The sequence below is a fragment of the Silene latifolia genome, chromosome X (assembly GCF_048544455.1).
Source record: "Silene latifolia isolate original U9 population chromosome X, ASM4854445v1, whole genome shotgun sequence".
NCBI classification, from domain to species: Eukaryota; Viridiplantae; Streptophyta; class Magnoliopsida; order Caryophyllales; family Caryophyllaceae; genus Silene; species Silene latifolia.
This window is the reverse complement of record NC_133537.1, coordinates 192,274,217-192,289,851: the sequence shown is the minus strand read 5'-3', so window position 1 is coordinate 192,289,851 and position 15,635 is coordinate 192,274,217.

The following is a 15,635-nucleotide window of genomic DNA, read 5'->3' as shown; positions in this document are numbered from 1 at the left end:
CTTTTTTATATATATATATTATTTTTATCTTTACGTTTTCGACTTGATCAAGTTGCATTTTGCGCTATTTAAGGCCAATTTTTATGCTATATGTATTATATTTGGTTTTTCTATGTGGATTTCGGCAGCATGACGGCGTAAACCGTCAAAATGCCAAACCTGTTTCCAAGCTAACCTGCAGGTACCGACATATTTCACATCCAGCAGCAGCAAATGGCTCACATGCCATGACATATATACAACAAAACATTCATATGTACAAAAAAAATTGAGCTCATGCCCGAAAGCAAAATAAAATGTACAAAAATAGTAGTCTAGCTAAGACGGTCAGCCAGACGACCTCTCAACTCTGCCACCATCGCCTCAAGAATGGCAATGTCAGCATCTTGAACCTCCAGCTCCCTCGACAGGCGGGTCATCTCCTCACGTGACGCGTCCAAGTCACGCTCCCTCTGAATGGAAAAGAAAGCCGATGGATGCGATCACTCCGAAAATACTACAAATGTTTACACATACATATCAAGAAGGGGAGGTTCATACCCGCCGACTCGGGAAACCCGAAAGAGCCTCCACGGCCGTAGCTCGCAGTCGGTTGGCCATTCTCCACAGCTCCGCGTGCCTCGACAGCGCCACATGTATTTCAAATAATAAAACCGTGTTCTTACACGGCCGTTTAAAAAAAAAGAACAACCTAAACTGGGGGCTTACCCTCCTGACGACATGCTGCCACTCGTCGAGTCCAGCCTCTATCACCGCCTCAGTAAAAGACGGAATCTCCATCAGCACCGTATTTCAAAATATCATTTCCAAACTGTATTCAAATTCGTCATTTCAAAAAACTAAGAAGAGGGTGCACTTACCACGATCGGCTAGTGCGCCGGGCTCCTCCACACAAACTCCGAGTACTCGAGCTCGGGAAGGAAAAAAGCGTCGCCGCTCGCTCCTGCGAGGTCAGACGTCCTCTCAACCTCTGGATGCTCCTAAACATTATCCGTGGAGGATCAATGGGAACCACAAAAGTGTCACGGAGGCACTGTAGAGCCAACCACTCAACCAGGTACTACACGGGTCCCATAGGCGTCGCCAGAAGCAGCCTACTCGAACTCCTAGGTCAGAGAACGTCGGCTATAAAAGCTGGAGTGCAAGTGTAGTCCTCCCAAGGTCTCGGCACCCACTAAAAAGGATACCAGGGGGTCATTCCTATAATCCCTATTATTTTAAAGAAAAGCAAGTAAAAATGGAAAGCAAGGAAAAAATGCTTACACCGGCAAGTTGCACAACGTTGACACCCCTGCTACAGGTGTCGTAAGGAGACCGCTGGCTCTTCTGTCGGCACATGATCCACTCTCTAACTAAAGGATACTCTCTCGCCGCATCCGCGACCCTCTTGGGAGCAAAGCTGGGGAACTACGAGTATACCCATACCTGAAAAGCAGAAATGATTACAATAATCTTTTATTCAAATTCAAAATTTAAATTCATTCGCTCCTATTTCAAATCAAACCAAACCGATCAAATCAAATCAAAATGATCCATCGTTTCTATTTCTACTTGATCTTTCAATTCAAAATTCCAAATTCAATTTTCAAGTTTAAATCAAAAATTTCAAATCAATTCAAAATTCAAACCAGAAATTCCCAAATCAATTGAAATTCAATTCCAAAATTCCGAATTCAATTTTCAAATTCAAATCAAAAATTCCAAATTTTAATTCAATTCCATTCAAATTCAAGTCAAATTCCAAATTCAATCAAATTCATATCAAATTCCAAGTTCATTTTAAATTCAAACCAAAATTCCCATTTCAAATTAATTCAAAATGGTCTTTCCCATTCGTAATTCAATTCATAATTCAATTCAAAACGGCCTTTTATTTCATGCTTCTAAATGAACTTTCATTAATGAGCAGTTCTATCATTTCTAAAAAATCAAGAAGAAAAGTAAAGGAAGGTTCATACCTCCAAAATGAGACATGGGCCGACAGTAGCAGGAGAAGTCCCCTTCTCCATCAGCTTAGGACGAACCATGGCCCTCAAAACTAGGAGTAACCCAGTCCAAACGACCTAGGCTACTCAAGTGAGTGAGGAAAGGAAGAAGCTTCGCCGATAGCCTCCTCCTTGTCTTCGAAGTGAATCGAAGACCGAAAGCACCAAAGCCACAGTCGGGCTCGATGCTCAGCTGTACATGGTGGAGGAGGCAACATCCCACCACCTGTAGTCATCTGCACCCTCATTGGAATCTTACCGTCAAAGTAATCCTTGACGTAAGAACTCGAAACTAGGCTGGGTACCCTAGCCGCAGCCTTTAACAGGTTCCAGCCGATCAAACCCCTAGCCTCGGCTGAATCCGCTCTCGTGGCCAACGCAGGCCACACTTTGGGCTCCTCTCCACAAGGGAAGCCGGAGATCATACCGTAGTCCTCCAAAGTGACCCCGATCTCTCCAAAAGGCATATGGAAAGTCGAGGTCGTGTCCCAGAAGCGATCTAGGAAAGCTCGAATTAGGCACATGTTGGCCGGAATCTTCTTCCCCTTGATCTCTCGTGATCCCCTCACTAAGGATCCGAAGGCCCCATGACAATGATCACCTTCTCTTGCTCCGATAGCTTCTCATAGGCCTCAATCATGGTCGTGTACCCGGAAAAGTACCTCATGTTCCCGCCCTCCTACATTTTTAATGTTTTAATAGTTTCTTAGCTAAATAAAGCAGGTAATATATAAGAGACTTAATATAATGCGAGATAAGATCAAAACCTACCATGCTCCATGCTGCGCGATACGACAAGTGATTCTCCGCTGCCCAAATGAGATGTCGGCCATCCCATTTATCTACCCACTGAGGCGTAGGTACAAGTTGGCGCCCTCTCCTCCTCACGTTGACTCTCCAGGCCACCTCTTCCGCCAAGAGGGGATCGACATCCACCGCCATAGCGTCTCGCCCCGACGTAGAAGGTACGTCCTCTGCAAAGAGAGCAAAATCAAAGCGTGTAGAGGCCGTTTTGAGCCGCTTTGAAACCATTTCTCAAGCCTTTCCATCAAGCAAGTCGACCAAAGTAATAAAATTACATTCCTACGTAGCTAAACTAAGCTTAGTCATGGTCATGAGCTGAAAATTCGGTAGCATTTCGCTACTACAAGCCTAAACCCATGCAAAAAGTGTCCCGAAAGACCTGTCACAAATCAAATTTTTGACATGGTACGAAGTTTATCCATCATCCAAGGATTCCAAAACATCAAGTTTCATCAAAAATCGACAAGTTTAAGGTCATTTTCGAAGCCTTTGAAGCGGTTTAGCAAAGATCATCTTATTTTGGTCTCATTTCGTCAAAGCTCAATGAAAATTCAAAATGAATACATGATTATGCTTCTAGCAGGTTCAATTACGCATTCCTAACGTCAATTTCAAGGGACAAATTCATTTGGGATGGAACCCCCAAATTTTCGAGTCTTTGGGTATAAAAACCCTAATTTTCTACCTCTAATTCGAACTACAAATGCAAATAAAGCAACGTTGAGATACATACCTGGATTAGTCATGATTTATGACGGATTTTGATCTAGTTTTGGTGAAGTTTGGTTGAATATTTGTGTTTTGTTGAGAGGAAGAAGAAGAAGAAGAAAAGTTTTGTTTAAAATAAAACAAAACTCGCGGTGAGTTCTGTTTTACTCAGGCACGGACGAACTCGGGAGAAAACGCATCAAATGCTGCGCCCTTTCCCCAGCTCATGTCTCTGCTACGCCTATTCTCCAGCAGTTTTCACAACAGCTCTTGCATTTAAGACGTTATAACCCAAGCCCTATATTTTCCCGCCTTCGGATATTTCCTCTAGTGCTACGGGTATTTTTACTCTGTATATTTTCTACGGTTATACTTTTCACCCATTTGGGCTACATTCTCCCCAGCGGTTGCAATATTTTATTCCCCAGCAAGAGTTCGTTACCGCTATACGTCCCATGTATTTCTTTAAATACGAGCTCGATGCAAATTAATTTTCCCCGATTATTGGAAAGTCTCGTCCTCTATAAATAAATCTCAAGCATTTGGTTCTCGGAAAGTCCCGTTTTCAAGACGATTGTTATCCAGCAGTTCTCAGAAAGTTCCGTTTTCAAGTCAATTATTCTTCAGCGTTTCTCGGAAAGTCTCGCCCTTTTACAAAATCAAGTTTCGTCATCATTTCTTGGAAAGTCTCGCCCTCTACTCAAGCCAATTATTCTTCGGCGTTTCTCGGAAAGTTCCGCCTTAAAAAAAAACAAGTATTGATTAGCGGCTCTCAGAAAGTTTTGTTGCTACAAGAGATGATGCGTGCATTTTATATAGTCTTTCTAAGCCTTATTTACACGCATTTCTATGCATTTTGTGTAGTATTTAGCTACAAATGTTCCCCGAATAGTCTACTTTGGTTTCTCTTGTATTATTTGCAGGTATGAACCAGAGAGGAGTATAATCAAGCTTAATACATGTCCCTATGCATGCATTTAGGAGATGAGTTGAGTCGGAGCTTGGAGACTACTATTTAGAGATGCGCATAGAAGTAAGGAAGCTTAGGGGGCAAAGGAAGAGCTTTATATTTCTAGTGCCTAATTTGAAGAGCCATATCTCGAGTTATACAAATGATAATAAGGTGATTCTAATTGGAGATAAAATCTTATCCTCGTATCTTTCCAACACCACTGAAAACGCCTGATTTGCCCAAGTAACGAAGAAATGGCGGCTGTTTGAAGTTCAGTGCGCAAAGCAGGAATTACGCGCTAGAAACCACTCGATCGAGTATTGTAGTGCTCGATCGAGTACTTAATGTCCTCGATCGAGAGGTGCCTTTTTTATAGTGCTCGATCGAGTAATTAATGTCCTCGATCGAGAGGTTTTTTCTAGGAGTTATTCGATCGAGGACTTCTAATATCCTCGATCGAGTACTTTTCTATCTGACGCAAGATTTTAATATCTTGTCATCGTATCTTAGGAAAATAAAAATCTCTCCTATAAATAGAAGAGACTTAATTAGGTTTTGGGGAGTTCTTTTCACTCTTTCATGCTGTAAAACATTACTTTTGCTGTTTCAATATTTTCGGATCTCGTTTGTGTAATTTTTCTCCTATTCTCTTTCTATTTTATCTAATTCTCCTTTGCACATCTTTTTCTACCATGTTTATTCTTTCTTTATCTTTTGTTCTCATTTTATTTACACTTATGCGTAGCTAATTCTTTAATGCTAGGATTAGGGGAACCATGGTAGTATAACAGTGATGCGATAATTTGGTTTAGATGGTTTTGTTGTGAGAACTGATTCGTTTGCAATATAACTGTAATTATTAGGTTGAATGCATGCAACTGAAGTAATTAAACTGGTTAAGTTCATACCTATATCAAGAGATTGGAATGAATAGACCTGTTATGAACAATAAACTACACTAATGAGGGTGCGAGCTAAGTTAGTAGTATTCTAGGGCGGATAGAGGACCGAAAGGACCTTTCCACCGCCCTTCTCACATAAGACCGACTGACCTATCTTTAGCTGATTTGTTTAATATCATGGTGAACCGATATCCTGACATCTCTTTCTCTATATTGTTGTTTCCTTATTTGCTTTAATTCAGTTCTTTAGTTTAGTTTAACCAACTCAAACCCCCCGTTTTATGACCATAGACAGACTACAATAACGAGTAGATAGTGACCGCCTCCCTGTGGATACGATACCCGACTTGCCTCTGCTGCATTAGTTAGAGCCTGTTGGTTTTATTTTTGATAGGGGTGCGACAGCCGTGTCAAATTTTGGCGTTGTTGCCGGGGAGGCAACTATTTTATTTACTTGTTTATTTTTGTCTGTCTTTAGCCGCAACGAATTTATTCCTTAAGGCAGTTCTTACCTTTCTCCTTTAGTGTTGTTTTGATAGGTCCTATAGGTCCTACTTAGACATGATTCTAGGAGAAAGATTATCAAAGGGAAGGCTTGAGTACCTTTGATTCTTCTGCCAAGATGTCTAGCGTCTCTTGAATTATTGGACAGTTTGAAGATCTGACAAACTGGAGAGTAGACAATCTTGGGGTAGTCCACCTCAGTTCCATAATACGGCGCAACAGATGGTCTACTGTGAGAGATGTGGTGCTGCGGGGCACTATGCTGTTATTTGTTTGGCAGAGATCGACGAAGTCTACGCGTTTAAGCAGCATAGTCAAGCTAGTCATTCCTTTGCACATGTGCCACCACATCCGTTTCAGCAATGAGGCTATCAAAAGCCTCCATTTATCTAGTCGCCGCAACAACAAACTCCTCGTCCCGCTAAAAAGAGTGAAGAAATTGCTGAATTGAATTCATTGGTGAAGGCACTTGCACTTCAAGTGCAAGAATATGATAAAGCTAGAGAGGCTCAATTCAAGCTATTTGAATCTCAAATAGCTCAATTAGCTGCCGAGTTGGATTTTAGGCACTCAGGGACGGTATATGCTATTTGTACCGATAGCGGTCTTTCTTATGAACGGCCTGAGTTGCCTATTGATGATATGTATGACTCGTAATTTGAAGATTTAGCTGAAAATGACGCATCATACGAAGACTTCTGCACTGTATAGCAACAAAGATTCGATCGAACAACCTACAACGTTCGATCGAATGACCTATATGAGGAGGAAGTGTTCGATCGAGCAGATTACACCACTCGATCGAACAATTTGTACGAGAAAGACCTCGATCGAACACCCTACAGTGTTCAATCGAGCACTGCTGAGGAAGAAGACCTCGATTGAATGGTCTGTAATGGTCGATCGAGTAGTTTTGGTGAAGAAACTCTTCGATAGTGTACAGTACTCTCTCGATCGAATGATTTGGCTGTAGACAGTGTTGACTCATCATTTGTGCCTATTTCGGATGACGATAACTAGGTAATTGAAGACCAATCCTATCAAATTGGAGGTAATGTTATTCCTTTTGTTGAGCTCAATTAGATTCCTTCTATTCCTTCCGTTAAATCATATACTGCTGTTGATTTGACACCTCTGCCCCAGTTTTGAAGCAATTTGGAGGAATATCGTCTTGTTTCTTCTTATACAGGTCTTAACAGGTTAGAAGACCTGGGAGGGGGATTTGAAGATTCCATCCCACATAAGAGGAAGGCGTGGGATAAGGCCAAGAGAAGACGCGACGTAGTTGATGCTGTAAGGAGCCGCTGTTCTTCCAATGCTTTGTTGTGGCGACCAAAAGTAAAAATCATGGACGCTGAGGGGACTTCCTTCAGTCAGAAGCCTTGTTGTGGGCCATTTATTTGCGTGGGTGGATGAAGAAGAGAAGGTCGAGCTGAGACCTATCTAAAACTAGCGCTGTCCGGGAGGCAACCCGGAGTTTAAAACTCTTTTTAGTTAATTTTCGAACATTTCAGTTTTGTTGAGCTTGTAACAATTGGTTTTCAGACGATTGATGTGGGTGATGTCATCACTCATCCAATCAAACACATTTATAATACTCAACAAACAACTAGTTAGCGGTAAGTCGAGGTCGATCCATGGGACGGTGGTTACTCAAATTATTCAATCTAATTATGGTTGTGCTTGGGGTTGTCACAATTATAATGGGATGATGATTCTAATCTAATAGATGCAATAAACAAGCAACAAAAGGAAAGATGTAAACAATGGATTAAAAATGCTAGGATATCATGGGGTCATAGGGGATTCATGGGAATTCATCATACAAACATGTTCTCAAATTATAAGCAAGCAATTATTGTTGTGATGGATTGAGTTGGGTTATATCTTACAATCCTAGGAAAGTTTGGGTCCCGGAGCCGAATCGATTAGATTGTACAACACCTACAAGTCGACTTAATCTTCCCTACTCAACAACATGCATGGTCTAATGAGACTCGAGTTGGTTTATGTCTTACAAGTCTCATTGAAAAGATAAGAGATGGTAGTAAATGCAAGGATTCATAGGCTTAGCATTTCATCAAACATAACATGTGCATGAGTTGAGATCAAAACAAGCAAGCAAATAAATCATGGAAGCATATTAATTTAAGCATGAATTATTCCCCATGTTGGTTTTCCCTAATTACCCACTAATCCTAGCTAAGTAACTACTCACTCATGGTCAAGTTTAACATGTTAATAAGATTGTCAATCATACTAACAAAGCCAAACATGATGAACAAGTAAGAAAGATTAACAATAATTAAAACAAGGATTAAGAGAATTATACCTATGGAGATTCCAAAATAATAATGCAAAGAATAATAGAAGAACTTGATGATTGATGGAAGGTTGTCAATCTCCCAATAAACCCAATAATCTTCTAATTACCCAATAATAAACTTGAATTCCTCAATAGTAAACTTGAACAATGATTAAAGGAAAGATTAATGTGTAATTTGTGGAAAGATTAAATGATAATCTATTCTAATCTACTCCTAATCTAATCTAAAGAAGGATTGAATTAACCTAATGAAAACTTGATTCTAATCTAATAAAACTTGATTCTAATCTAATAAAACTTGATTGTTTGATTATTACAAATGGGGTATTTATAGTGGAAATTAGGGAGGATGCATTAGGGTTAACTAAGGGCTAAACTAGTAGTTACACTTTTTAAGTTGAGCAAGGAGCCTCCGGGATTATCCGAGAGAAGGGCTTCTCTTATCGTTGCTTGAAGAATGAAAATCTCGTGATGTGAAGAAATCTGGGCGTCCAAGGGTGAAGACGGGCTGATTTGTAGTTCACGTAGCAAGGAAAATCCCCCTGTCCAGGAATACGCCCGTCCCGAGCGAAATCCCAGCGTCCTGAGCTTCAACCCGAGCGGGTTGAATTTGACCCGAGCGGGTTGAGCTGTATCTTGAGCTCGGATTGTAAAACGGACGTTATTTCCTCATCCGGACTCCTATTGGAGTGATTCAAAAGCCTAGATCACTTGATTTTTCGATGCCGTTCCATCTAGCATACTTTCAGAGCCAAATGAGCAACCCTTGGTTCAGTTTCCGAGCAATTTCTTCATAAATGGCTTCCTTCTCGTCATCCTTGCTTTTAACCCTTATGAGTCTTCTATAAACTCTTTATTCCTACATACTTGGACATCATTCTTGCCTCCTCTTCATACTAGTCCATCTAATATCGTCAATAAGCTTCCAAATATGCACGAAAGACGGGAATTTCCGCCTTATTATCTTCTTTCCTACAAAACATGTAAAATGCACTAGGAAAGCAAATAGGAAGGATTTGACGGATAAAATGGTCATGAAATGTTATAAAAGTATGCAAAATAGGCTCAATTAGGGGACTAAATGTGCGCAAATAATGTTCACATCAAATATCCCCAAACCGAACCTTTACTCGTCCCGAGTAAAGAGGTGACAAAAACTAGACCTTTATTTAAACTAACCTAATAATATAGCCGATATGAGACAATTAGCGGGTCTCACTCCGCCCCTTCAACTCACAACAAGACAACCATGAGGTAGGATGCCTTCTTGCAAGGCAAGGTGGGTCTTGCCAAAATGGCGACACATCCAATCATTAAAGCACACAAAATCAAGTAATGGATGCATCTACAAAAGAATAGCCACTTTCCTCATCTAAGTGGCGGAAATTATCTACAAGGGAAGCAATTCAAGGGTACACAATCCTTCATAGATGCAATTTGTTCAAACTACTAAGCCTAGAAGGATACCAATAAATCACCTCTAAAATGTGTCAAGCTAGGGTACCTTTGTCCTCAATCGTTAAATGCTTTTGTCAAGAGTAGACTCCCTATGGTGTTAGAAACACTGGAGGATCGCGGAATTCCCCCTCTTGCCTAGACAAGAAGAAGGGTCGTCCCCTCTCTACCATGCACAAAAATGGATACGATGGATAAAGGGATCGATAGTAATTGAGTTTCATTTTGGGAGTTTGCTTTTGTTTTTGTTTTTCCCCCCAATTTCTTGTGGCATTTGACATTTGAGAACACTTTCTTGCCATTTCTTTTTTATTTTTGGCATTTCAATACTTGACAATTTTTTTTGCATTTCTTTTTGAACATTTTCAAAGTCACCCCAATTAGTAACGAGGGTGCCTTGTATTTGAAGCATAGGAGTTCTATTTTTGCTCCTCTTTTCATTTGATGCATTTTTTTGCAAACTTTCTTTCACTTTTTATTTCATTGAACTCAAATTGATTTCTTTTTGTGCCCATTCCCTTTGATGACAAAATATATGGTAGAACATGGATGATGGATGGATGGATGCATGGTTTCAAGGGTCACCTTGGAATAAACGGTAGCCAAGGAGTTATCACACCACAAGGTACTTCTTACTAGGCCTTAATCCATGGGTCAAAGGATACTAGCATGACACGTCCTAGGGTGTTTTACAAGTATTCTAACAAGCAAAGTCTTAAGAAGAAAAAGCATCTACTAGGGCCTATATACACTAGTCAAGCTTCCCAAGTAGACGGTTTCGCAAAATTTTTCTAACATGCAACTACATGCCATGATGCAACTAACATATATACATCCTAATGCAAATGATTCTACCAACTAACATGCCAAATAAACTAAATGCAATCCTAAATTCACATTGTTTTTACCGCATCAATCAAAATAAAGCCACATAGTCATTAACATAAAGAGGAAAAAGGAGATTGGAAAGATCATACCATGCGGTCTTCAATATCCTCATGTCTCGGATGTGGCGTAGTCAATCAATGTGAAAAAGGATGAACAAACACAATATATACTAGTCTACAATACAAAGGAAATGAACTTGTTTTTGGATTTTTCAATTTTTCAAATTTTTATGGTTTTTGTTTTTATGAAATTAAAAGACATATTTTTGTGATTTTTCGAAATTTTTCAATTTTTATGCATTTTTGGAATATAAATTCCCATCCCTCACTTTATTTTGGACATTGTCCTCAATGTACATGTAGGAGTAGGAATAAAAAGGAAATACATGTTTTTGGATTTTTGATTTTATGGAAATTGAAGTACAAATGCAATGATATGATATGAATGAATGCATGCTCTAACTAAATGCAATTCTATATGACATATATAACAAATGAGTGCAAACTAAACTATACTATATGATGCATGATAAATGCTTAAGTCACCTATGATCAAACCTCCCCAAACCGATTTAAACACTATTTCTAGTGTAGAAATGAATAGGTTTGGCCATTAGTAACTAAGCATGAATTCTAGTCTATATGCAACTATCTACATGAATCATGTGAGATATATTACAATGCAACTACACTATATGAACTAACTAATGTAAATGCAATATGAAATATAATATAAGTGCAAGCCTAAACTATATGATATATGTATGTTGCTTCATGGTTTAACCTCCCCAAACCGATTTTAAACACTATTTCTAATGTAGGAAGAAAGGGGTTTAATCATGAGGCAAATACATAAATGCAACTATACATGAGAGATAGGGAAAGAAAAGGGTTCTTACAATCATTGTAGGAGATGAAGATGGTAGATATGAAGCATATATAGCCATAACACGAGCCAAATGAGAGAAAATGAGGAATTCCAGGGTCAACCCGCTCCAGATAAAATCAACCCGCTCGGGTTGGTAGTGAACCCGCTCCAGATAAAATGAACCCGCTCGGGTTGACAGCAAAGACGGGCGTTTTTCTTAAAATCCGCTCGGATTCTTGGGCAGGGAACTTTTCTTCTTTTCTTGGCCTTCAACCCGCCCGGATTTATCTCGGGATGGGCGTCTTTTTTGAGATTTTGGCCCAACACCTTTCTCTTGATAACACACTTACTCATAAGCCCAATTTTTCCATTTTCTTCATTTCTTGACATTTTTCATCTTCTCATTTTTATGAATTTCCTTCAACAACTCAATTAAAAATATGAGATCCCTCCCTTTCATCTCTCATGCAATTAAATGAATGCAAAACTACACTAGATGCATATATACAAATTAATGGTTATTGAGGGACTCCATCAAACCAAGGACTATCAATTAACAATTTCATGGAAAATTATCACTAGCACTCAAAGCACGTAGAAGTCGGTCAAATTCTTGGGAGTGGGACATGAATAGGCATGCATAGCAACACAAGATTATGCAATTGAAAAATGCCCATGTAAAAGACCGAACAAGCATGTCAAGACAAAAATCATAAGAAAAATGGATGGAAGGAACATGAAATGGGTAGTTGGTTGGCAATTGGCTCAACCCATCCTCCAAATAGTCAAAATCACCACATTCAATGCAGGTGCTCTCATTATCATCCAAGGTGATTTTAAGGGTGTCTATTTGAGGTTCCCAAATGTCCTCATCAAATTCCTCATCCCAACAAGGTCCATTATCAAAGGGGTTGTCATAGCAAGGCTCACCAAGCTCAACACAATTGTCTCCCTCAAATATGTCATCCTCAAAGGGTGAGTTTTCACTCAAGCTCTCATCCATATCACTCTCACTTTGCCCATTAACATCAAATTCCATGGAGGTTGATTTCATTGAAACACAAGAAGAGTAGGATGACGGCATCCAAGCATTAGTTTCACAATCAAGAATGTACTCCTCCTCATCATCACTCTCCTCATCAAGCACTCCATCTTCCCAAGGTGGGGTAATTTTGTGGGCATAGTAGGTTGGCTCAAGGTTATAGGAAGGTTTCTCATCCTCACAAATCTCATTTTCATCATAGTTTTCCTCAATGAATTTTTGAAATGTGATTTTTATCGCTTCCATACCCTCCTTGGCATTCTCAAAGATGTCATGTATAGTTTGCTTAAGACAATGGGTGGTCATGAACTCAACAAATTCCCAAAATTCCTCACAACTCATCTCACATATCCTACCACCACTCAAGTGAAATGCCAAGTTGCGGGTTTCAAGGTTCATGCCATTATAAACAACACAACATGCTTCATAATTTGAAATAGTAAAACCATGATGCCAAGCATGAGTCATATAATCTTCAAATCTTGCAACATATTTATCAAATGATTCATTTTCATATTGCCAAAAAGTGAATGTAGACATGTTGAGCATGTGAAAAAGAACAAGTACAAGAAATAAATTCCCAAGGAACCAAAATTCCTCAAGAAGAAGCACAACTAAAACTAGACAAAAGAACAATTCAAATAAACAACACCGTCCCCGGCAACGGCGCCATTTTGATGTGGGTGATGTCGTCACTCATCCAATCAAACACATTTATAATACTCAACAAACAACTAGTTAGCGGTAAGTCGAGGTCGATCCATGGGACGGTGGTTACTCAAATTATTCAATCTAATTATGGTTGTGCTTGGGGTTGTCACAATTATAATGGGATGATGATTCTAATCTAATAGATGCAATAAACAAGCAACAAAAGGAAAGATGTAAACAATGGATTAAAAATGCTAGGATATCATGGGGTCATAGGGGATTCATGGGAATTCATCATACAAACATGTTCTCAAATTATAAGCAAGCAATTATTGTTGTGATGGATTGAGTTGGGTTATATCTTACAATCCTAGGAAAGTTTGGGTCCCGGAGCCGAATCGATTAGATTGTACAACACCTACAAGTCGACTTAATCTTCCCTACTCAACAACATGCATGGTCTAATGAGACTCGAGTTGGTTTATGTCTTACAAGTCTCATTGAAAAGATAAGAGATGGTAGTAAATGCAAGGATTCATAGGCTTAGCATTTCATCAAACATAACATGTGCATGAGTTGAGATCAAAACAAGCAAGCAAATAAATCATGGAAGCATATTAATTTAAGCATGAATTATTCCCCATGTTGGTTTCCCCTAATTACCCACTAATCCTAGCTAAGTAACTACTCACTCATGGTCAAGTTTAACATGTTAATAAGATTGTCAATCATACTAACAAAGCCAAACATGATGAACAAGTAAGAAAGATTAACAATAATTAAAACAAGGATTAAGAGAATTATACCTATGGAGATTCCAAAATAATAATGCAAAGAATAATAGAAGAACTTGATGATTGATGGAAGGTTGTCAATCTCCCAATAAACCCAATAATCTTCTAATTACCCAATAATAAACTTGAATTCCTCAATAGTAAACTTGAACAATGATTAAAGGAAAGATTAATGTGTAATTTGTGGAAAGATTAAATGATAATCTATTCTAATCTACTCCTAATCTAATCTAAAGAAGGATTGAATTAACCTAATGAAAACTTGATTCTAATCTAATAAAACTTGATTCTAATCTAATAAAACTTGATTGTTTGATTATTACAAATGGGGTATTTATAGTGGAAATTAGGGAGGATGCATTAGGGTTAACTAAGGGCTAAACTAGTAGTTACACTTTTTAAGTTGAGCAAGGAGCCTCCGGGATTATCCGAGAGAAGGGCTTCTCTTATCGTTGCTTGAAGAATGAAAATCTCGTGATGTGAAGAAATCAAGGCCCAAGGGTGAAGACGGGCTGATTTGTAGTTCACGTAGCAAGGAAAATCCCCTGTCCAGAATACGCCCGTCCCGAGCGAAATCCCAGCGTCCTGAGCTTCAACCCGAGCGGGTTGAATTTGACCCGAGCGGGTTGAGCTGTATCTTGAGCTCGGATTGTAAAACGGACGTTATTTCCTCATCCGGACTCCTATTGGAGTGATTCAAAAGCCTAGATCACTTGATTTTTCGATGCCGTTCCATCTAGCATACTTTCAGAGCCAAATGAGCAACCCTTGGTTCAGTTGCCGAGCAATTTCTTCATAAATGGCTTCCTTCTCGTCATCCTTGCTTTTAACCCTTATGAGTCTTCTATAAACTCTTTATTCCTACATACTTGGACATCATTCTTGCCTCCTCTTCATACTAGTCCATCTAATATCGTCAATAAGCTTCCAAATATGCACGAAAGACGGGAATTTCCGCCTTATTATCTTCTTTCCTACAAAACATGTAAAATGCACTAAGAAAGCAAATAGGAAGGATTTGACGGATAAAATGGTCATGAAATGTTATAAAAGTATGCAAAATAGGCTCAATTAGGGGACTAAATGTGCGCAAATAATGTTCACATCAACGATAGACTGGAACGTTTGGTTTTATTTTGTTAGTTTTGTGGGTTGTTTGCTGCGTGCCTGCAGGTACCTCTCGATCGAGTACTCCTTTCACTCGATCGAGTACTTGTGCTTTCTCGATCGAACATTTCCACGATTCTCTTTACTCGATTGAGTAATCTATTCTCTTGATCGAGTTCGCTTGCTTTGATTTGCATCCAGTGCTGTTGTTATGAAGCTTTTAGCGACCTCCCTTATTACTGGTTGGTTTGGGGAGGTCCCTACTTCGCGTGTTCTTGTAAGTTTTCTGCAGCTTCACTCTTCTTTTCAGTTTGCTTTTTCTTTCCCTATGTTTGGGTACAATGGGGGCATTGTACGGTTTGGTTTGGGGAGGTATATGCATCCATATCTGTGTCTGCATGTTTTTTTTATTGCATTTATGTTATCACGTTTAATTTTTGCATGCACTGTTTATTTCAATTTCAGAAATTCAAAAATCATAAAAAAATAAAAAAAAAATCGAAAAAATTAAAAATTTCACGTTTATTTTCGTATATAGGTTGAGTCGGAACGGTGTATTTCGATGATGAATTTGCACTACCTTTAGTCCTTTTTGCTTAAAGCCTTGCATATAACTGATATCTTTTTAGCATTGTCTTATTGCATAGTCT